At 38.5% G+C, this 24,661-nt stretch overlaps 1 long non-coding RNA gene across 1 annotated transcript in view; it reads left to right on the plus strand.

Annotated features, from left to right (window-relative positions):
• LOC123333779 overlaps positions 1-16,163 on the plus strand; it is a 34,822-nt gene extending 18,659 nt beyond the window's left edge. Inside the window, exons 2-5 of the long non-coding RNA XR_006551331.2 lie at positions 4,197-4,304; positions 5,183-5,271; positions 15,357-15,466; positions 16,039-16,163. This is a non-coding gene — a long non-coding RNA (uncharacterized LOC123333779). The remainder of the gene's footprint in view (positions 1-4,196; positions 4,305-5,182; positions 5,272-15,356; positions 15,467-16,038) is intronic.
• Positions 16,164-24,661: the final 8,498 nt, after the last annotated feature.

Below are 24,661 nucleotides of genomic sequence, written 5' to 3' on the forward strand. Positions count from 1 at the left end.
CACTTTCTAACACCATACACAAAAATAAACTCAAAATGGATTAAAGATCTGAATGTAAGACCAGAAACTATAAAACTCCTAGAGGAGAACATAGGCAAAACACTCTTTGACATACATCACAGCAGGATCCTCTATGACCCACCTCCCAGAATATTGGAAATAAAAGCAAAAATAAACAAATGGGACCTAATTAACCTTAAAAGCTTCTGCACATCAAAGGAAACTATTGGCAAGGTGAAAAGACAGCCTTCAGAATGGGAGAAGATAATAGCAAATGAAGCAACTGACAAACAACTAATCTCGAGAATATACAAGCAACTCCTACAGCTCAACTCCAGAAAAATAAATGACCCAATCAAAAAATGGGCCAAAGAACTAAATAGACATTTCTCCAAAGAAGACATACAGATGGCTTACAAACACATGAAAAGATGCTCAACATCACTCATTATCAGAGAAATGCAAATCAAAACTACTATGAGGTACCATTTCACACCAGTCAGAATGGCTGCGATCCAAAAGTCTACAAGTAATAAGTGCTGGAGAGGGTGTGGAGAAAAGGGAACCCTCTTACACTGTTGGTGGGAATGCAAACTAGTACAGCCACTATGGAGAACAGTGTGGAGATGCCTTAAAAAACTGGAAATAGAACTGCCTTATGATCCAGCAATCTCACTGCTGGGCATACACACTGAGGAAACCAGAAGGGAAAGAGACACGAGTACCCCAATGTTCATCGCAGCACTGTTTATAATAGCCAGGACATGGAAGCAACCTAGATGTCCATCAGCAGATGAATGGATAAGAAAGCTGTGGTACATATACACAATGGAGTATTACTCAGCCATTAAAAAGAATACATTTGAATCAGTTCTAATGAGGTGGATGAAACTGGAGCCTATTATACAGAGTGAAGTAAGCCAGAAAGAAAAACACCAATACAGTATACTAACGCATATATACGGAATTTAAAAAGATGGTAACAATAACCCTGTGTACGAGACAGCAAAAGAGACACTGATGTATAGAACAGTCTTATGGACTCTGAGAGAGAGGGAGAGGGTGGGAAGATTTGGGAGAATGGCATTGAAACATGTAAAACATCATGTATGAAACGAGTTGCCAGTCCAGGTTTGATGCACGATACTAGATGCTTGGGGCTGGTGCACTGGGACGACCCAGAGGGATGGAATGGGGAGGGAAGAGGGAGGAAGGTTCAGGATGGGGAACACATGTATACCTGTGGCGGATTCATTTTGATATTTGGAAAAACTAATACAATTATGTAAAGTTTAAAAATAAAATAAAATTTTAAAAAAATAAAAAATAAATAAAAAGAATGCATTTGAATCAGTTCTAATGAGGTGGATGAAACTGGAGCCTATTATACAGAGTGAAGTAAGCCAGAAAGAAAAACACCAATACAGTATATTAATGCATATACATGGAATTTAGAAAGATGGTAATGATGACCCTATGTGCGAGACAGCAAAACAGACACAGATGTAAAGAACAGACTTTTGGACTCTGTGGGAGAAGGTGAGGGTGGGATGCTTTGAGAGAATAGCATTGAAACATGTATATTATCATATGTGAAACAGATCGCCAGTCCGAGTTTGGTGCATGAGACAGGGCACTCAGGGGTGGTGCACTGGGATGGCCCTGAGGGATGGGATGGGGAGGGAGGTGGAAGAGGGGTTCAGGATGGGGAACACATGTACACCCATGGCTGATTCATGTCAGTGTATGGCAAAACCACTACAATATTGCAATTAGCCTCCAATTAAAATAAATTAAAAAATAAAATACTGAGACTCACAATCCATCAAAATTATATACCACTCCATTTGTTTAGGTCCTATTTAATTTATACTGCTTTATACATTAATATTTCACTGCCTCACATGTATTTTGTAGTTAGTTTATTTTTAATTTGTTGCAACTTTATTTTGTTTTCCATTTGTTGTTGTTGGTGGTGGTGGTGTGGTATTGAGGAGCTCAATAGATTGCCTATATTCAGCCTTGTCTCCTGCCAGGACTTGGTACATAATTTGTAGGGCTATGTGCAAAATAAAATTATGGAGTTCTTTGTTAAAAGTTGAGGATAGTGACACCAGCGCATTAAACCAAATATAGGGCATCTCGGAGCATGGGACCTAGTGCAATTGCATAGATTATATGACAATGAAGCCCACCCTGTCTCCTACAATATTGCTAAATTCATTCGTTAGCTTAAGTAGAGATATTTGGTAGATAACTGAGATTTTCTACATAAATGATCCTTTGCCTGTAAAAAATTATAACTTTATTTGTTCCTTCCCAATCCACATTACTGTGCTGACTAGACCCTCCAGTTAACTTCTATTCAGCATAATGTTGAATGGAAGTAGTGAGAGTAGGCTGATTTGCTTTCATCCCATCTTCAAAGAATTATATTAAGTCTGTCTCTGCCTTTCAATTGTTCATTTACACTTAATGTAATTATTGATATTGTTGGATTTATGTTATATTGTTATATCTTTGCATCTCTTTTGACTTTGTTCACTCTTGGCTTTTTTTTCATTAAAGCCTATTTTGATATCCTATGTTATCTTCTCTATTGGGTTATTGGTCATACTTGCTTTATTTTAAGTTGCTCCAGAGCTTAAAATATGTATATTTATTGACTACAATCTAATTTCAGAAAAGATTATACCATTTTGCATGTAATATGAGATGCTTAAAACAGCACCCTTCCATTTCGTCACTTTAGTCTTTTGTGCTTGTGTTGCCATACATCTATACAAACTTGTTGTTCAGTCACCCAGCTGTGTCTGACTCTGCAACCCCATGGACTGCAGCATGCCAGACCTCCTTGTCCCTTACCATCACCCAGAGTTTGCCCAAGTTCATGTTCATTGCACTGGTGATGCCCTTCAGCCATCTCACCCTCTGACGCCCTCTTCTCCTTCTGCCCTCAATATTTCCCAACATCAGGGACTTTTCCAATGAGTCGTCTGTTCACATCACATGACCAAAATACTGGGGCTTCAGCTTCAGCATTAGTCCTTCCAGTGAATATTCAGGCTTGATCTGCCTTAAGATTGACTGACTTGATCTCCTTGCTGTCCAAGGGACTCTTGGAGACTTGGTACAGTCTTGAGAGACTTGAAGACTCTCAAGAGTCTTCAGTACCACAGTTCAAAGGCATTAATTCTTTGGCATTCTGCCTTCTTTACGATCCAGCTCTCAACACCATACGTGACCACTGGGAAGACCATAGCCTTGACTATGCGGACCTTTGTTGGCAGAGCAACGTCTCTGCTTTTCAACACAGTCTAGTTTTGTCATCGCTTTCCTGCCAAGAAGCAATTGTCTTCTGATTTCATGGCTGCAGTCGCCATCCACAGTGATTTCGGAGCCCAAGAAGAGGAAATCTGTCGCTACTTCCACTTTTCCCCTTCTATTCGCCATGCATTAATGGGACTGGATGCCATGATCTTAGTATTTTCTAATATTTAGTCTTAAGCTGGCTCTTTCACTCTCCTCCTTCACCCTCATCAAGAGGCTCTTTAGTTCCTCTTAGCTACCTGCCATTAGAGTGGTGTCATCCACATATCTGAGGTTGTTGATGTTCATAGCTGCACAAGCTATGAACCCTATTTTATATTGTTCCTATTTTTACTTTAAGTGGTCAATTATTTCAGTGACATGAAAATATATATTTACTTTATATACAAATGTATTCCATATAAATTTTTATGTTTACACAAATTTATACATTATTTACATTTTATATTTACCTTTATATGAATTCCTATATGTAGTGTTTCCATATAGTTTTATTTACCTTTAACCTAAAGAATACACTCACACATAACACAATTACACAGCTCTACTCTACAGAGTAGTTGCAAATACTGTACCAATGAATATTTTATTTCCCTGAACAATTTGCAGTGTAAGTAGCTAAATATAGGATTTCAGGTTTACAGAGTTTTTTTGCTATTTTGTTAGCACTTTAAGGATGAAGATGTCATTTCATAGTTTTTTTTTTCTCTTTTATGTTATTTCTGATGAATAGTCAGCTATCATTCTTACTATTTTACCAATGAATATAATGTGTTTCTTTTTCATCAATGAGAATTTGATCCCACTACCATTTTTTCTGATAACAGTAACATTTCTTCTCTAATTCAGAATTCTGATTTTTCCAGATGAAAAATTCACCACAGTTTCTGCATACCTCATCACCTGTCCCAGGACTTACCCCTAGTGAGCTGAGAGTCCTCATCTCCAGTGAATTTTGAGAAGAGACAGCAAGGGTAAGTGACAATGCCAGTGAAGATTATGTCCATTTCAACATGTTTGAGATGTTGCCTGTGTATTGTCAATATGCACAATCCAGAGAATACCCACAATGAATATGTGTGTATCTGCCTGTTGGGTAGTGATGTACCAAAGTTAGGTGTCAAGGATTTGGTGGGAGCAGTTTGTTGCAACAAAAAGGAATATTTTTTTTTTTTTCACTGACTTTGACTTTCTTTAGGATGCCTGGTAAATAGACATAATAAAAAGTAAATTTTTGTCATTTTTAACATCATTTGTAAATGATCTACAGACATAGCATCCTCTTTTATCAGTTCTGCCTCCCTGGATTTGCCACAACTGCCAGGTGCCCTCTAGTGCCTTCTTTAAGCATGAACTTTTGGAAATGATTCTCATACAATCATGTCAGCTATGACCATGATCACAGTACACTGATACAAATACTTAGGACAGAGACACTGTTTCTGAGTTTTGAGTTACACTGAAAGAAACGTGACTAGGACAGTAATTAGCCTCTCTACAAAGCTTTCTGGAGAAGAAAAGGAAACTGGCTCAGAAAGGTTAATAACTATTCATAATCAGTCAGATGAAGTATTGAAAATAGATTTAAGCCCAGATATGAATAGTTCCCAAAGTCTGTATCCCTAAAGCCTAGACTGTATGGCTCTTCTCAAGCCCTAGTTATCTGTGAAATTCCAACTACTACTTTAATCTTCCAGGCTCTTAGTTTCAATTCCTGTAAGGTAATATTATTATTGTGTCTTACAGATCCCACAGAGATTAGATGAAACAGGATAAAGACCTTAATACAAGGAATGAATTTTTCAATGGTTCTTAATTAAAAGATTGGCTTTTCTTAATTTTTGCATTCCAGGATCAACAATTGATGGGAAAATATAGGACAAGCTTGCAATCTGATCACTGTCAAAGCCTTTTGCTATTTCTCCTAAATGCATTTGCAAGGTGTTTCTTTGTTACTATTTCTCTCTTTTCTGAGTTGGCACATAGCACCAAGCATCTTGAGTTGTTTCAAATAAGGGGACTTCTCAGGAATTTATTCATGGAGATACATTTTATTAAACATGTTTTATTTCCATGAAAAAATTAAAATTGGAAATAAGTTTCCCCCCAGTTTTATTGAGATTTAATTGACATGTAATAGTGTGTAAGGTGTACAATGTGTTATTTGATACACTTATTATTGATATTGAGAAATTATTCCCATGGTAGTGTTGGTTAACATTTCTATTGCCTCACATGGTTGCCATTTATTTTTTGTAGTAAGAATAATTAAGATCCATTCTCTTAGTAATTCCAACTATGTAGTACAGTATGGTTAACTATGATCACTATACTGCACATGAGCTCTTCAGAATTTTTCATCTCTTTTTTAATTTAAATTTATTTATTTTAATTAGAGGCTAATTACTATACAATATTGTATTGGTTTTGCCATACATCAACATGAATCTGCCACGGGTGTGTGTACATGTGTTCCCAATTCTGAACCCCCCTCCCACCTCCCTCCCCATACCATCCCTCTGGGTCATCCCAGTGCACCGGCCCCAAGCGTTCTGTATCCTGCATCAAACCTGGACTGGTGATTTGTTTCTTATATGATATTATACATGTTTCAGTGTCATTTCATCTTATACCTTCAAGTGTATATACCCATTGATGAATGTTTCCTCATTTCCCTCACCTTCCAGCCCCTGGAAACTACCATTTTACTCACTCTTTCTGTGAGTTTGTCTTCTTTGATTCCATATATAAGTGAGATCATACAATATCTGTCTTTTTATATTTGACATTTCATTTAGCACAATGACCTCAAGGTTCATCTGTGTTGTTGCAAAATGCAGAATTTCCTTCTTTCTCATGACTTGATAATATTCAGTTGTGCTCAGTATATACAGTTGACCTTTGAACAATTAGAAATATTATTGTTTTGGGGTACCAAGCATGACAACCCACTCCAGTATTCTTGCCTAGAGAATCCCATGGACTGTAGCCTGTCAGGCTCCTCTGTCCATGGGGTCACAAGAGTTGGGCATGACTTAGTGACTAAACCACCACCACCAAGCCCTCTAGCAGTCAAAAATCTCAGTGTAAGTTTATAGTCAGCTTCCTTATCTGCAGTTCTATTGTACATCTACAGACTCAACCAAGTGTGTATTGTGTGGTACTGTAGTATGTATTTATTGAAAAAAAAATCTGCTTATAAGTGGACCCATGCAGTTCAAACCCATGTTGTTCGAGGGTCAACTTTATATGTAGATATTTAAGTATATATCTCACATCTTCTTTATCTATTGTCTATAGATAGACATTTGGGTTGTTTCCATATCTTGACTACTGTAAATAAACTGCAATAAACATGAAGGTAAATATCTCTGATACCATTTTCATTTTATTTAGCTATCAGTAGTATCTCAGCTGGTGAAGAATCCACCTGAAATGCAGAAGACTCCAGCTCGATTCCTGGGTTGGGAAGATCTCCTGAAGAAGGGATAGGCTACCCACTCTAGAATCCTTGGGCTTCCCTGGTGGCTCAGCTGGTAAAGAATCTGCCTGCAGTGCAGGAGACCTGGGTTCGATCCCTGGGTTGAGAAGGTCCCCTAGAGGAGTTAGGCTACTCACTCCAGTATTCTGGCCTGGAGAATTCCTTTGACTGTATAGGCTATGGGGTCGAAAATTGTTGGACACGACTAAGTGACTTTCACTTTCATATACCCAGAAGTGGGATTGCTGGATCATTAACATGTTAGTTCTATTTCAAATTTTTTGAGAAACCTCCATACTGTTTGCCATAGTGGCTGCACCAATTTATATTGTCACCAACAGTGCCCAAGTATTCCCTTTTCTCCACAAAGTGTATCTTTGCCACACTTTTTATCTTTTGTCTTTTTGATAAAGGCCATTCTAACTAACAGGCATGAGAGGATAGCTCATTGAGGTTTTGATTTGCAATTCCATGATGATTAGTGACAGTCAGTTCAATTGCTCAGTCGTGTCCAACTCTTTGTGACTCCATGAATTGCAGCATGCCAGGCCTCCCTGTCCATCACCAACTCCCGGAGTTCACTCAGACTCACGTCCATCGAGTCAGTGATGCCATCCAGCCATCTCATCCTCTGTCAACCCCTTCTCCTCCTGCCCCCAATCCCTCCCAGCATCAGAGTCTTTTCCAATGAGTCAACTCTTCACATGAGGTGGCCAAAGTACTGGACTTTCAGCTTTAGCATCATTCCTTCCAAAGAAATCCCAGGGCTGATCTCCTTCAGAATGGACTGGTTGGATCTCCTTGCAGTCCAAGGGACTCTCAAGAGTCTTCTCCAACACCACAGTTCAAAAGCATCAATTCTTCAGTGCTCAGCCTTCTTCACAGTCCAACTCTCACATCCATACATGACCACAGGAAAAACCATAGCCTTGACTAGATGGACCTTTGTTGGCAAAGTAATGTCTCTGCTTTTGATTATGCTATCTAGGTTGGTCATAACTTTCCTTCCAAGTCAACAAAAACAAGACCAGGATCTGACTGTGGCTCAGATCATGAACTCCTTATTGCCAAATTCAGACTTAAATTGAAGAAAGTAGGGAAAACCACTAGACCATTCAGGTATGACCTAAATCAAATCCCTTATGATTATACAGTGGAAGTGAGAAATAGATTTAAGAGCTTAGATGTGATAGATAGAGTGCCTGATGAACTATGGAATGAGGTTCGTGACATTGTACAGGAGACAGGGATCAAGACCATCCCCATGGAAAAGAAATGCAAAAAGGCAAAATGGCTGTCTGGGGAGGCCTTACAAATAGCTGTGAAAAGAAAAGAAGCAAAAATCAAAGGAGAAAAGGAAAGATATAAGCATCTGAATGCAGAGTTCCAAAGAATAGCAAGAAGAGATAAGAAAGCCTTCCTCAGTGATCAATGCAAAGAAATAGAGGAAAACAACAGAATGGGAAAGACTAGAGATCTCTTCAGGAAAATTAGAGATACCAAGGGAACATTTCATGCAAAGATGGGCACAATAAAGGACAGAAATGGTATGATTAGTGACATTGGACGACTTTTCTTGTTCCTGTGGATCATGTGTATTTCTTCCTCTCAAAAAGTATCTGTTCAGTGGAGAAGGAAATGGCAACCCACTCCACTATTATCCGGGAAATCCCATGGACAGAGGAGCCTGATGGGCTACAGTCCACAGAGACACAAAACAGTCAGATATGACTTAGCAACTAATCAACACCAACAGGAAACTAGTACAAGACCTTCAGTGGCTCACAGCCCCTGAGACTGGATATCTTGTGGACCACAACAGCAAAAGTATCCGTTTAGATTCTCTGGCCATTTTTCAGTCAGATTGTTTTATGCTTTTGTTTCTTGCCATTGAGCTGTATGAATTTCTTATCTATTTTGGCTATTCTCAACCCCTTCTCAGATATATGGTTTACAATTTTTTTTTTTTAATTCCATAGGTTGCTTGGTAATTCTGATTGCTTCTTTTGCTATGAAGAAGATTTTTAGTTTGATGAAGTAGCAGTTGACCCACTTATTTATTTTTGCTATTATTGATTGTGCTTGGTGTGCTATATTCAAAATATATATATATATTGCCAAGACCAATGTCAAGAAGTTTTGCCTCTGTGTTTTCTTCTAGTACTTTTATGGTTTCAGGTCTCTTATTGAAGTGTTTAATCAATTTCAAGTTAATTTTTGTGAGTGGTATAAAATAGAGATCCAGTTTTAGTTTTCTGCATATGATTTGGTTTTTCTAACACCACTTAATGAGGAGAATATCCTTTCACGATTGAGCAGACTTGGCTCCCCTGACAAATATTAGTTGATTAAATACATAAAGATTTATTTCTGGGCTCTCAATTGTGTTCCATGGGTCTATGTGTCTATTTTTTTACCAGTTATATATTCTTTTGATTACTACATTTTTGTAATATCACTTTAAATTAGGTGTGATGTATCAAGCTTTGGGCTTCTTTCACTGAATTGCTTTAGCCATTCAGAGTCTTTTGTGGTTCCATACAAATTTTATAAATTTTTTTATTTGTGTTAAAAAAATGCCATTGGAATTTTGACAGGTATTTACTTAAATATATAGATGGCTTTGAATAGTATGGATATTTTAATAATATTAATTCTAATTCATGAATGTGGAGTTCTTTCCATTTGTGTCTTCTTCAATTTCATTCATCATTGTCATAGTTTTCAGTGTTAACTGTCTTATATGAAGTAAGTCATTCTTTTACGTACTCCATATAGCCTATTTTAAGAGCTAAAAAGCATTTGTAAAAAGAGAGAGAAGTAACAAGACAGCGTCACTCCAAAAAACAAAGAACAAAACAGCAAGCTAGGTACCAAGAACTTCAGGACAAGTTTGATTTGATATTTTAATGATGGAACATTGTTGACTTGTTCACAAATTCAAGTTGAAAGACACACTAATTTTTTTTTTAATTGTGTGATATTAGCTGTAGGTTTTTTCCATAGACATTCTTTGTCAGATTAAAGAACTTCCCTGCTGCTGCTGCTGCTAAGTGGCTTCAGTTGTGTCCGACTCTGTACGACCCCATAGACGGCAGCCCACCAGGCTCCCCTGTCCCTGGGATTCTCCAGGCAAGAACACTGGAGTGGGTTGCCATTTCCTTCTCCAATGCGTGAAAGTGAAAAGTGAAAGTGAAGTCGCTTAGTCATGTCCAACTCCTAGCGACCCCATGGACTGCAGCCTACCAGGCTCCTCCGTTCATGAGATTTTCCCAGCAAGAGTACTGGAGTGGGGTGCCATTGCCTTCTCCGAAAGAACTTCCCATCTGGCTCAAATTTACTGAGAAAACAATTTTTTAAGCTCACAAACGGGTATTGAATTTTATTTTCAAAGGGTTTATTTTTGCATATATTAAGATGGCCATATGCTTTTTACCCCTATTTTTTACTGTTAAAATAATGAAATGTTAAACTAATCTTGCATTCTTGGAATAAACCCCACTTAGTGATAATATGTTTGCCTTTTTATATGTGCTGGGATTTTATTTGTAATATTCAGGGAATTTTGTGCCTGTGTTTTCGCTTCTTGAGATAAATGCTTATTGATTTTTCATTTGCTCTTCTTTTCTAATAGATATTTAAATCTATAAATGTCCCACTAGGAACTGCTTTATAATGATATGTCACATTTTCATTATTTTATAGTCATTTCAAAATATTTTATAATAGTCCTTTTGATTTTCTCTTTTATCCTTTGGTAATTTAGAGTATTTTGCTTTAATATTAAACATTTGGAGATTTTCTTTTTTTTAATCTATTACTGATTTACTGTTTAATTCGACTGTTGTCAGAGAATATTCTATGACTTCATCCTTAACATTTTTTGAACCTTCATTTATGTCACAGCATTTAGCCTATTTTGGTAAATATTAGTGATAAAGATTATTAATACCTTAAGAATATAAGGATATATTTTATAATTTAGACTATGATTTTAGAATATTGTGCTCTTCAATTATGTTAAGTAGAAGACCAGTAAAATATTTATGTGTGACGTATGAGATAAGTGCTTTATACTATGAGCTAGAGAATGTCTCTCAGTCTAAGATAATTCTTTGTTTGGGTGGCTGTCCTGTGCATTTAGCAGTATCCTTGTCTCTACTCATTGTGTCTGGAAGCAGTTTTCTGGTCCCGATTGTGATAATCAAAATTGCCTCTGCTGCTGCTAAGTCATTTCAGCCGTGTCCGACACTGGAGGACCCCATAGACGGCAGCCCATCAGGCTCCCCCGTCCCTGGAATTCTACAGGCAAGAACACTGGAGTGGGTTGCTATTTCCTTCTCCAATGCATGAAAGTGAAAAGTGAAAGTGAAGTCGTTGAGTTGTGTCCGACTCTTTGTGACCCCATGGACTGTAGCCTACCAGGCTCCTCTGCACATGGGATTTTCCAGGCGAGAGTACTGGAGTGGGGTGCCATTGCCTTCTCTGAAAAATTGCCTCTAGATATTGCCAAATGTTCACTGAGGGGAAAAATCACCTCCAGTTGAAAATCACTGAATATATAAAGAAACAATTTTTATAAAATCAGTGTACCTATGTAGATACATTTTTATTATAAAAAATTCTGGATTTTACTATAAAAATATAGCTGCAAATTCAATAATAGTTACTATGTATGGTTGAAATAGCATATGACATCACTTATATGTGAAATCTAAATTATGATAAAAATAAATTTATTTACAAAACAGAGACTCACAGATATAGAAAACAAATTTATGGTTACCAAAGTGGAAAGGGGATGAGTGAAGAATAAGTTAGGAGTTTGGGATTAGTAGATACAAGCTATTATATATAAATTAGATAAACAATAAAGTCCTATTATATATAGTACAGGGAACTACATTCAATATCCTGTAATAAATCATAAGGGAAAAGAATGTTAAAAAGAATATGCATTTATAAAACTGAATCACTTTGCCGTACACCAGAAACTAACACAGCATTGTAAATCAACTATATATCAATTAAAATGTTAAAAACAAATAAAATATAAATAAGAATAAAAAGAGAACATGTGATTCCTCTTCAAAATGTAACACATCAAAATGATCCAAAAGCTGTGAAACGTAGAGCAAATGCAAGGAATACTTATGTGTCATAAGCATGGGAACCATGTGATATACTTTACTCTATGTTCTATGCCTAGGCAGATATCACAATTCAATAGGACACTATTTTCTCACTTCGTTGTTCAGTGGTTAAGTCATGTTCAACTCTTTGTGACCCCGTGGACTGCAGCACGCCAGGCTTCTTTGTGCTTCACTGTCTCCCAGACTTTGCTCAAACTCATGTCCATTAAATATGACATGAGTGATGCCATCCAGCCATCTCATCCTCCGTCATCCCCTTCTCCTCCTGCTCACAGTCTTTCCCAGCATCAGGGTCTTTTCCAGTGAGTCTTCTCTTTGAATCATGTGGCCAAAGTATTGGAGCTTCAGCTTCAGCTATAGTTCTTCCAGTGAATATTCAGGGTTCATTTCCTTTAGGCTTGACTGGTTGGATCTCCTTACAGTCCAAGGGACTCTCAAGAGTCTTCTCCAGCACCACAATTCAAAATTATCAGTTCTTCAGCATTCAGCCCTCTTTATGGTCCAGCTCTCACATCCATACTTTCCCACTAAGCCTAGATATTTCCTCAGAATCCTTTTCATCAGAAGAATCAAGAATGCTATCACCAATAGATCAGAGTGAAAAAGTTCTTTGCTATCCCTGGGATATGGCCTTTAGATCCTACTTTTCATATTCCACTTCCACTAATTAATTCAGTGATCTTCAAGAGGAATAAAGGGGAAAGGGCATCCAGGTACTGTCTCCAACAACAGGGTTCTCTGTTTGAGGATGCAAAGTGGACTGCCACACTGGTATGACGGTATTTGTGAACCCTCTTCTGAACAGTGATACAGCTACTGCACCTGGGGATAAACTGACTTTTGAATATGAATCCACTCTTCTGGCTAATGGGGAGGGAAATGGCAGCCCACTCCAATATTGTTGCCTGGAGAATCCTGTGGATGGAGGAGCCTGGTCGGCTGCTGTCCATAGGGTCGCACAGAGTCAGACACGACTGAGGCGACTTAGCGTGCATGCATGCATTGGAGAAGGAAATGGCAACCCACTCCAGTATTCTTGCCTGGAGAATCCCAGAGATGGAGGAGCCTAGTGGGCTGCCGTCTATGGGGTCGCATGGAGTTGGACACGACTGAAGTGACTTAGCACCAGCAGCAGCAGTAGCTTCTGGCTAAAGACTAAAATATTTTCCCAAATTCAAAAATAACTCTCCTAAATATGTGCACTGCAGACGCCAACCATGAAAACATCTGTTTGTCTTAGTGCAAGTGTTAATAGATTGTATAGTCAAGTATCACACAAACTCATCCATTTTAAAATAGAATCAATAGCAAAATGTATGCAGACTCAGAGCACCTCCAAAGGGAAGAAAGCAAATGATGGAAAAGTGATTCAAAGTTAATTGTATCTAGATAGCTTCCCCAGACAAAATGTCAGTTGAATGCAAGGAAGCAGTGGGAATAATGCCTTGATAAAATAAAAGACACAAAGCAAAACATCCAAATTTCGCTTCACATCAGTGCAAAGTCTTTATTCAAGAATCATTGTAAAGCTACATTCCTCTTCTTTATTATTTTGCTATGGATACTTTTCCTTTTTCATGAAATACAAGCCAAGAAAATAGCTTATATTTTGTCATGGAAATGACAAATTGATTAGAGCCTGAGTACTTCAGTGTTGTGAGGTAAAGACAATTATGCATTATTCTGAAATATCTGCAGAACTAAGAATTGTCGAAGCAATACCTAAATGACTATGGAAAATAAACAGGGAGAATTGTGAACTTTTTAATGTGGCGTTTCAGCCTGAGCTCAAGTTATAAATATCAGCAAATTCTTCGCTGTGCTTCATTGCATTCCTCTAGTGCAATTTGTTTAGTGCTTTGAGATATTAGACAGCCATATATTTTACTCTCACTGCTAGTAGCCAATTTGCAAGAAAGCAAGTAATATAAAAATGGCTATTTACTCTGTTCCAAGTGGTACAGTCCATTATCACTCTTCACTGATGTTGTTACAAGGATAGCAAATCAATAATCAGTTCTCATTCCCTAACTCAGTAAACCATCTGCTTCCATTATTGTAAACCATGTTCAGTTTGGATGCAAACTTTACTGCTGTGCTAGAAGCTGATTCATTTGATAAGACCACAGACATCACCACAGGAAAATTATTTCTTAATTACCTTTCTCTTAAACTTAAATGGCTAAATGCTAGGGAATTCCTTTGCCATCGGAAAAACGAACATTACAAGACATTGTAAATGTATCAGTGAAGACAAGGGCTTTGTCGACAATGGCAAATGACTTAGTCCATCTCACGTAGCTTTTTCTCAAATAAGATTGCTCAAGTAAGCATTGGCTCTACACAGGAAGCCTCTACATGGGAAGTTAGAGATGCATCACAGCCTGTAGGACATTGCTTCTGGAGCAGCCATTGAGTTGAAACTGAGGATAATTATCAATTAGCTCCACCACGCCCACAACCTGTTTTCACTTACCAAGCTCCCTTTAACTGCTTTTATAAAAACTTGCATGTCCTCCGAGCATCACACAGCCTAAACAATCAGATATTTGCCCAAGTTATTTATTTATTTTTCCCAGGAAGTCAGCTGTGTCTAGTTCAAACTCAAGCTGGTTAAGACCACCAACCCTCCCAATGGGCATACATGAGGATCTACTCTGTAAGGTTTTTATGTCAGAAGACCCAAACCCAGCAGTGGGACCTATTATACAGAGTGAAGTAAGCCAGAAAGAAAAACACCAATACAGTATACTAACACATATATATGGAATTTAGAAAGATGGTAACAATAACCCTGTATACGAGACAGCAAAAGAGACACTGGTGTATAGAACAGTCTTATGGACTTCGTGGGAGAGGTAGAGGGTGGGAAGATTTGGAAGAATGGCATTGAAACATGTAAAATATCATGTATGAAACGAGTTGCCAGTCCAGGTTCGATGCACGATACTGGATGCTTGGGGCTGGTGCACTGGGACGACCCAGAGGGATGGTATGGGGAGGGAGGAGGAAGGAGGGTTCAGGATGGGGAACACATGTATACCTGTGGTGGATTCATTTCAATATTTGGCAAAAACCAATACAATATTGTGAAGTTTAAAAATAAAATAAAATTTAAAAAAAAAAGAAGGCCCAAGCCTCTGACATAATATCCACACTATGATTTTCTGAATACGCATACAATTAAGAAACCTGTAGCTTAGTTGCATCTGGGCTGAACAACAATTACTTCACCTTTTTCTTCTCTCCAATCACCTTTCACCACACTCCCCACACCTCATCTTTATCCCATACGTATCTCAAGCCCTCCCCCTTCCAGGAAGCAGATCTGAGATTTGTTCTCCTGTCTTGGCTATCTTGCAAACACGCCTTTTCTCCACTTTAAACCTCAGCACCTTGGCAACTGACTTGCTGCACTTCGGACACAGGAACCTGTACACAAAGGAAAAGGAACAAGTACATGATTCTGAAACTGAGATGGGAATCACTGGATGAATTTCAGGTAAAACATTTAATGGCCCCAGATCCAAGTGTATGAAATAATTTCTTTGTTTTTTATAACTCAGTTTAACTGATTCTAAGCCTCTATTCTGCTAGATACAGAAAATGTCAACTAGGAACGTCAAGGAGATTCACTAAATTCTGTTTTCTTAGACAATTCACATTTTGAATTCTGTGGCACTCTCTCCTCCCAAGCCCCATTTTTCCCCCTTCCTCCTGCTGGGACTCACTACAAGTTCCGAAGAGGCTAACACCAATGTTGGAGAAAGGCGTCTTTTCTAACCTTGTTACAGTGTGCGAACACCTTTTGAGATGCCTCAAGCATGTCTCCCTCAGGCACGCAGTGTACAAAATTGGAGGTACAGAAGCGCAGAGATGGGGCAATGTTCGTGACTTCTTGTCAAGTTCCGTGTTGTTTCAGGTTCTCCTTCTGGTCTGCAGGCTCCCTCTGGTAGCTATCTTCTGTGCCTCTTTCCACATGTGTGAAAAGAATCATTTGCTTTTTGGCGTTCACTTTGGGACTTCGAGTGTGACTCCTGACGCTTGTTTTTGTGTGTTTGTTTTTAATGCAAGTGCCTGACTTGGTCAAGGCTTCCATTTCAATGAGGCATTCCCTTCCAAGACGGGGTCTCCAGCAAACATGTTTCCAGCCTTCCAACTAGATGAAGAGCCAGGCTACCTCTCCCCACTGAGGCTCCTTTGTTTTAGAGATCTTGGTTGATTTTCAGAACTGACCATTTGGGCCATTTTTTCCTCTTCCTGTATTTAAATTCCCACTCTTGTGTTTTAAATACTCTTACTCAGTAAAGAGCCCACAAAACCCTAGACCCTCACCCTTGGCCTCAATCAAAGTAGAACTCTAGGCCTTTCTCTCCCCACAACCTGTGAGGCTCCAGGTGTGCCCTGTAATTTCCAGGTCTTGTAAGTAATAAACCTTTGGTTTTTTCCAAAGTTCTCAGATGGTGATTGCTGAAGGGCGTGTTGTAATCATAGTAAGAATCACAAGGGCCAGTTCAAGCACAACACTGATTGTTGATAGGCTGAGACTAGTGCAAGACAGGACCGCAGGTGGATCCAGAGCAGAGCAAGCATTCACACTCCCCCTCCCATCCATAGCAGCCATCTCTGCTGTATTCATTTCCCATTACTGTGGCACAAAGGGCCTTGGTAAAGCTTCTGACTATCATAATGCCAGACAGGACCAGGGAGGCACAGGTCCTCTTTGCACTGATTCACTGCATTGATTCGTGAGCTATCTTTGGAATATAGAGACAGACCAACAACTAGCCAGCACTCCCCTCTTACCAATTGCATCTTTACCCCTAGTTCATGGAATCTATCTCAGGGTTAGATTGTATGGAGCAGAAAGGGGGCAAAAACTGGTCTTACTGATAGGTAGGGCTTCCCTGGTGGCTCAGATGGTAAAGAATCTACTGCAATGCAGGAGACCAGGGTTCGATCCCTGGTTCGGGAAGATTCCCTGGAGAAGGGGATGGCAACCCACTCCAGTATTCTGGCCTGGAGAATCCCATGGACAGAGAAGCCTGGCGGGTGGCAGTATATGGGGTCACAAAGAGGCAGACACCACTGAGCAACCAACACTTTCACTTTAATGATTATGTATTCTTTCTAATACTTCCTGATTTATACCTGTTCAAGGATTTTAATTGTGGAAGTCAGTAATTTGAAATGTTTATTCTGTTTCCCACCCTAACAATTCTTACATGATGGGTGCCCTTCTATCTAGTTGCATGAAGGAGTTTCACCTGGTTATTTAGGTAGCGTAAGAAAGAATTGCTATTTAATACTTAGACCCCTGCTTCAGACAGAGTTAAGTTTTAATTTGTCACTTCTGTGTGACATCTCAGAACAAGGAAGTCCTATTTTACAGTCTCTATTAAACTCAACTAGAACCAAGTGACTGGTGTTTATATTATGTCCTTATCAGACTGTAACTACTTCAGGGACAAGGCTGCTTTCTTTTCCAGGGCTGCTTATGATCCCTTCATTTTTTGAAGGGATAATAAATGATCTTTCAAATAAACCTTGCATACTAAAGACATCATAATATATAAATATGTAGCTTAGACAATGATTATAGAATTAATACCTATGAAACCACTATCAGAATTCCTAACATTTCCCCACTGTACCCTTCCTGCTTACAAGCACCTTCACTTTACAGAAATATTACCTTGATTTTTAATTATATGTAATTAAGTATACTGATATATGTAATAATTCTAGTTTTGAACTTTATGTAGAGGGAATCAAATTTATGTTTCTAAGATGAACTCAGTGTGCAGTTATGCTCATTCATTTTTATGTATGCGTACTTTATACAAATATACCACCCTTTTTATAATCTGCACTAATGTTAGATCCATGGTGCATTTCCAGTTTGGGAGTGTTTTGAGCTGTGCTTCTATGACCATTCTTATATGCACAGGTCTTGGTTCACATAAATGTAAGTTTCTCCAGGTTAAACATCTGAGACTGAAATTCCTGGGTCATAGAATATATAGATGGTAATTCTAGAAATAATGCCAAATGAATTTTTATATGATTATAAATATTTAGCTTTCGAACAGGAGTGTATGATTATTTCCACAAACCTAAACATCTCTTTGGAGAAGGCGATGGCACCCCACTCCAGTACTCTTGCCTGGAAAATCCCATGGACAGAGAAGCCTGGTAGGCTGCAGTCCATGGGGTCGTGAAGAGTTGGACATGACTGAATGACTTCCCCTTTCACTTTTTCACTTTCATGCACTGGAGAAGGAAATGGCAACCCACTCCAGTGTTCTTGACTGGAGAATCCCAGGGACGGGGGAGCCTGGTGGGCTGCCGTCTGTGGGGTCGTACAGAATCAGACATGACTGAAGTGACTTAGCAGCAGCAGCAACAGCAGCAAACATCTCTTGCTATTTGTCTAGATTTGTCAGTTTGGTAGGGGTATAGTTATCATTCCTTGTGACTCTAATTTGCAATTTCCAGGCTACAAATGAGGCTGAGCTTTCCTTTACATGCTATTGGTCTTGACTTTAGCCTGTGGTAAAATCCCTATGTAAGTTCAATTTTCTTTGGGGTATTCATCTTTTTCTTAGTGGATTATAAAATGCCTTAATAAATTTTGAATTCATAGCCTTTGGTGATTACACGTGCTGCAAATATCTCCTTTCATCTTTTCACATTGTTATAGTATCTTATGATAAAGAATAATTTTACTTTTAATGAAAAATGTATTAATTTCTACTCTATGGTTAGTGCTTTTTGTAGCTTGTCTCCACAAATTATGAAAAGAGTCACATATGTTCATAGTCGAATTTTTGATCTAACTGGAATTTTTGTGTATGATATAGTGAATCAACTTTATTTTTTTTTCATTTAATACCCAATTCTTTCAGTGCTATTTATTGAAAAGTCATCTCTTTTCTATTGTTCTGCATTATCACTTTTGTTAAAATTTGAAACCATATATGGGTGGCTCTGTTTCTGGGCTTGTTATTTTTATCTGTTGGTTTATTTGCCAGTATCACACTATCTTAACTGCTATTTCTTTATGGTAATTTATGACATTTGACAGAACAATTCTTTTACTTTATTATTTTCTTCAGATGTATCTTTCTTATAAAAAATCATAGAATCATTTTGCAAACATACTAAAACATTTTTTGGGGTTTTCTTTTTGGAATACTTTTGCCTCCTTATACAAATTTGGGCAAAAATGATAACTTTAAAATATTGATTCTTCATATGCTTGAATAGTATTTTTCTCACTTTGTGTTTATTTTTTTCAGTAAAATGTATTATTCCACCTAGAGGAATTCCACAGTTTTTGGTAGGCTTAGTACAGATACTGTATAGATTTTGAAGGTGCTGTCACACTTTGTTTAGTTTGTTTTTTCCTGTTTGTGACTAGAAAGTAGTATTAAATTTATTTGTATCAATTTGTAAAAAACAATTTTGCATAACTCATAATAATTTAAACTATGTAGTCTAATAATTTATAATTCACCACAGTGTCTTTAATTTGCCTCTTCTAATAATTCTTGTGCTTGGATTTTCAAGTAATACAATTATATCAATTATGATAAATGATAAATTTTTTAATTCTTATAGTTTTAGTATCATTTACATCCTAGTTTGAGGGTAAGACTCAAATATAAAGCTAAGTAGATGTAATGGTGAACATCATCACTTTGAGACCAGTTCCAGAAAGAAACTTTCAGTGCTTCATCATTTAATATTGTTTGCTGTAGTTTGTTTATAGATACATTTTGTCAGATCAATGAAATTCCCTTTTATTGTTAGTTTGATACTATCTTTTAATAAGAATAGATCTTAGAATAGAATAGAATATGGTAAAATATTTCTACCTCTGTTGAGATTATTTTTTTCTCCTTTAATCTGTAAATAAGATGAATTATACCAATTTATGCACTGGAGTTAAATCTGTTTTCATTCTTGAGGTATTTAATCTTGGATAAGAAGTATTATTTTCATATATTTTAAAATTCAGTTTTCATATCATGCTTGGAATTGGTTATGAGTGATTGTAATGGAAAAAAATCAGTTTTTCTTCCTGTGAGTCCTTCTCCTGTAAGTGTCCTTTATTATTTACACAGAACACTTCTGACAGTTCTGGTTGCCAAATGTGTGGAGGTTTTCCCTCCACAGCAAGTGATTCTCCATGACACCAGTTAGGTGTCCTACAGTTTAACTCCATGTTGACACTAGCTTCTTGGAGATAGTGTTAGATCACACAGGCTAGGGGCTCAGTCCCACAAGACTATTACTCAATTCAGATGCCAATCACAAGTAGGTCCCCAGTTTACCCACAACTTCTGTCCAGTTGGCTATTTGGAGGTCTCCATGACCCCTACCTTAGCTCAGTTAATTTGTTAGATGGCCCACAGAACTCAGGGAAACACTTACTTTTGCCACTTTATTAAAGGATATGATAAAGAATACAGATAAAGATGAAAACATACATAGGGTGAAGTCTGGAGAGTCCTGGGTGCAGGAGCTTCCATCCTGGTGGAGGTGGGGTGTGTCAACCTCCCAGCATGGGTGTATTTACTAGCCTGAAATCTATTGAAACCCCATACTATTGGGATGTTGTGGATGCTTCCTCAGATAGGCATGATCAATTATTAACTCCATTTCTAAGCCTCTCCTTGGAATATGGGGAGGGGGGAGTGGGTTAAAAATTCCAAGCTGTTTGTCATGTCTTAAACTTTCTGGAGACCAGTTCCCAAACAGGAGTGCATCCAGAATCACTTCATTAGAAGAAAAGATGTTTCTAGTGGTCTCATCAGTTCAGTCGCTCAGTCATGTCCGACTCCTTGCAACCCCATCAACTGCAGCACAACAGGCTTCCCTGTCCATCACCAACTCCCAGAGCCTACTCAAACTCATGTCCATCAACTCAGTGATGCCATCCAACCATCTCATCCTCTGCCGTCCCCTTCTCCTCCTACCTTCAATCTTTCCCAGCATCAGGGTCTTGTCCAATGAATCAGTTCTTCCCATCAGGTGACCAAAGTATCGGAGTTTCAGCTACAGCATCAATCCTTCCAATGAATATTCAGAACTGATTTCCTTTAGGATAGACTGGTTGGATCTCATTGCAGTCCAAGAGATTCTCAAGAGTCTTCTCCAACACTGCAATTCAAAAGCATCAATTCTTCGGCACTGAGCTTCCTTTATAGTCCTACTCTCATATCCATACATGACTATTGGAAAAACCATAGCTTTGACTAGATGGACCTTTGTTGGCAATGTAATGTCTCTGTTTTTTAATATACCAGTGAGAATGGCCATCATCAAAAAAATCTGCAAACAATAAATGCTGGAGATGATGTGGAGAAAAGGAACCCTGCTGCACTGTTTGTGGGGATGTAAACTGATACTTCCTTTATGGAAAACAGTATGGAGATGCCTTTAAAAAACTAGGGATCAATCTAGTTTTGACCCAGCAATCCCACTACTGGGCATATACCTTGAGAAAACCACAATTCTAAAAGTCACGTGTACCCCAATGTTCATTGCAGCACAATTTACAAAAGCCAGGATATGGAAGCAACCTAGATGTTCATTAGCAACTAAATGGATAAAGAAGCTGTGGTACATTTATATAATGGAATATTACTCAACCATAAAAAGGAATGGGTTTGAGTCAGTTTTGGTGAGGTGGATGGACCTAGAGTCTCTTATGCAGAGTGAAGTAATTCAGGAGGAGAAAAACAAGTATGGTTTATTAATGCATATACATGGAATCTAGAAAAATGCTACTGATGAACCTAGTAGAGAATGCCTTGGGGACACAGTGGGAAAGGTGAGGGCAGGATGAATTGAGGACGTGGCATTGACATATATACACTATCATGTATAAAATAAGTTATCGAGAAGTTGCTAAATAACACACAGAGCCCATTCTGATGCTCTGTGATAACCTAGAGGGGTGGCATGGGAGGGAACATGAAGGGGAGGGAGGCTCAGGAGGGAAGGGAGGTACACATACAATTATGACTGATTCATGTTGTTGTATGATAGAAAGCAACACTAAATTGCAAAGCACTTGTATACCAATTAAAAGAAATTAAAAGAAAAAAAATAAATTGAACCTAATTAAACTTAAAGCCAATCATTAAAAAAAAAAAAAAAAAGCTTTTGAGTTATGGACCAGCATATGGCCAATTTTTATAAATACTGTGTGTGCTTGAAAAGAATTTGTGTTAGAGGTTTAGGTATCCAGTGTTCTATATACTTCTTTTATTGAAACAAACTTCAAGTTGTTTCTGTCCCACAAGTTTTATACTTGTTGCATTCACTTTGAAGGCTCTTTCTTATATGTTTTCTTTGTCAACTAGGGGCTTTCCAAGTGGCATAAGTGTAAAGAATATGCATGCCAATGCAGGAGACACAAGAGACACAGGTTCGATCCCTGGATCAGTGAGATCCCCTGGAGGAGGGCATGGCAACCCACTCCAGTATTCTTGCCTGGAGAATCCCATGGAGAGAGGAGCCTGGAGGGCTACGGTCCATGGGGTTGCAGAGTCAGAAATGATTGAGCGTGCACCCACTATGCTAGAAACTATGCTTACTACTTTCAGACCTATTCTTAGAGATTCTCATCTTAGACTTTCCCTTCTGACCCTATTCCAAAACAGGCTTCATTTCTCACTTCTTTTATCCTGAGCTATTTTCCTTAAAGCACTTATCTCTGCCTGACATTACATAATGTATCTATTTGTTTTCTTATTATCTCCCAAACTATGATATAAACACCTTGAGGCAAGAATTCTTTCTGACTCATTTACCATTCTATCACTAATACTTGAAAAGTGTCACACACTAAGTGCTTAATAAATGTTTTGCATGATTAAGTGAATGGATTTAAAATAGTACTCAACAGAGACCTTGACAAGCATATATAAAAGTATCATTTACTCTGCTGTATCCCTTCAATAGAATTGGCAGTGCCCATATAGGTAACAGGTAAGCTTAAAACACAAGTAAGCATGGAGGAAAAAATGGAGAACAAAACAATCCTGTCATCAGTTCAGTTTCAGTTCAGTACAATTGCTCAGATCAGATCAGATCAGATCAGTCACTCAGTCGTGTCCAACTCTTTGGGACCCCATGAATCGCAGCATGCCAGGCCTCCCTGTCCATCACCAACTCCCGGAGTTCACTCAGACTCATGTCCATCGAGTCGGTGATGCCATCCAGCCATCTCATCCTCTGTCGTCCCCTTCTCCTGCCCCCAATCCCTCCCAGCATCAGAGTCTTTTCCAATGAGTCAACTCTTCGCATGAGGTGGCCAAAGTACTGGAGTTTCAGCTTCAGCATCATTCCCTCCAAAGAAATCCCAGGGCTGATCTCCTTCAGAATGGACTGGTTGGATCTCCTTGCAGTCCAAGGGACTCTCAAAGTCTTCTCCAACACCACAGTTCAAAAGCATCAATTCTTCGGCACTCAGCCTTCTTCACAGTCCAACTCTCACATCCATACATGACCACAGGAAAAACCATAGCCTTGACTAGACGGACCTTTGTTGGCAAAGTAATGTCTCTGCTTTTGAATATGCTATCTACGTTGGTCATAACTTTCCTTCCAAGGAGTAAGCGTCTTTTAATTTCATGGCTGCAGTCACCATCTGCAGTGATCTTGGAGCCCAGAAAAACAGTCTGACACTGTTTCCACTGTTTCCCCATCTATTTCCCATGAAGTGATGGAACCGGATGCCATGATCTTCATTTTCTGAATGTTGAGCTATAAGCCAACTTTTTCACTCTCCACTTTCACTTTCATCAAGAGGCTTTTTAGTTCCTCTTCACTTTCTGCCATAAAGGTGATGTCATCTGCATATCTGAGGTTATTGATATTTCTCCCGGCAATCTTGATTCCAGCTTGTGCTTCTTCCATTCCAGTGATTCTCATGATATACTCTGCATATAAGTTAAATAAGCAGGGTGATAATATACAGCCTTGATGTACTCCTTTTCCTATTTGGAACCAGTCTGTTGTTCCATGTCCAGTTCTAACTGTTGCTTCCTGACCTGCATACAAATTTCTCAAGAGGCAGATCAAGTGGTCTGGTATTCCCATCTCTTTCAGAATTTTCCACAGTTTATTGTGATCCACACAGTCAAAGGGTTTGGCATAGTCAATAAAGCAGAAATGGATGTTTTTCTGGAACTCTCTTGCTTTTTCCATGATCCAGCGGATGTTGGCAATTTGATCTCTGGTTCCTCTGCCTTTTCTAAAACCAGCTTGAACATCAGGAATTCACGGTTCACATATTGTTGAAGCCTGGCTTGGAGAATTTTGAGCATTACTTTACTAGCGTGTGAGATGAGTGCAATTGTGCAGTAGTTTGAGCATTCTTTGGCATTGCCTTTCTTTGGGATTGGAATGAAAACTGACCTTTTCCAGTCCCGTGGCCACTGCTGAGTTTTCCAAATGTGCTGGCATATTGAGTGCAGCACTTTCACAGCATCATCTTTCAGGATTTGGAATAGCTCAACTGGAATTCCATCACCTCCACTAGCTTTGTTTGTAGTGATGCTCTCTAATGCCCACTTGACTTCACATTCCAAGATGTCTGGCTCTAGGCCAGTGACCACACCATCGTGATTATCTGGGTCATGAAGATCTTTTTTGTACAGTTCTGTGTATTCTTGCCATC

Source organism: Bubalus bubalis, chromosome 5 (genome assembly GCF_019923935.1).
Source record: "Bubalus bubalis isolate 160015118507 breed Murrah chromosome 5, NDDB_SH_1, whole genome shotgun sequence".
Taxonomy (NCBI): domain Eukaryota; kingdom Metazoa; phylum Chordata; class Mammalia; order Artiodactyla; family Bovidae; genus Bubalus; species Bubalus bubalis.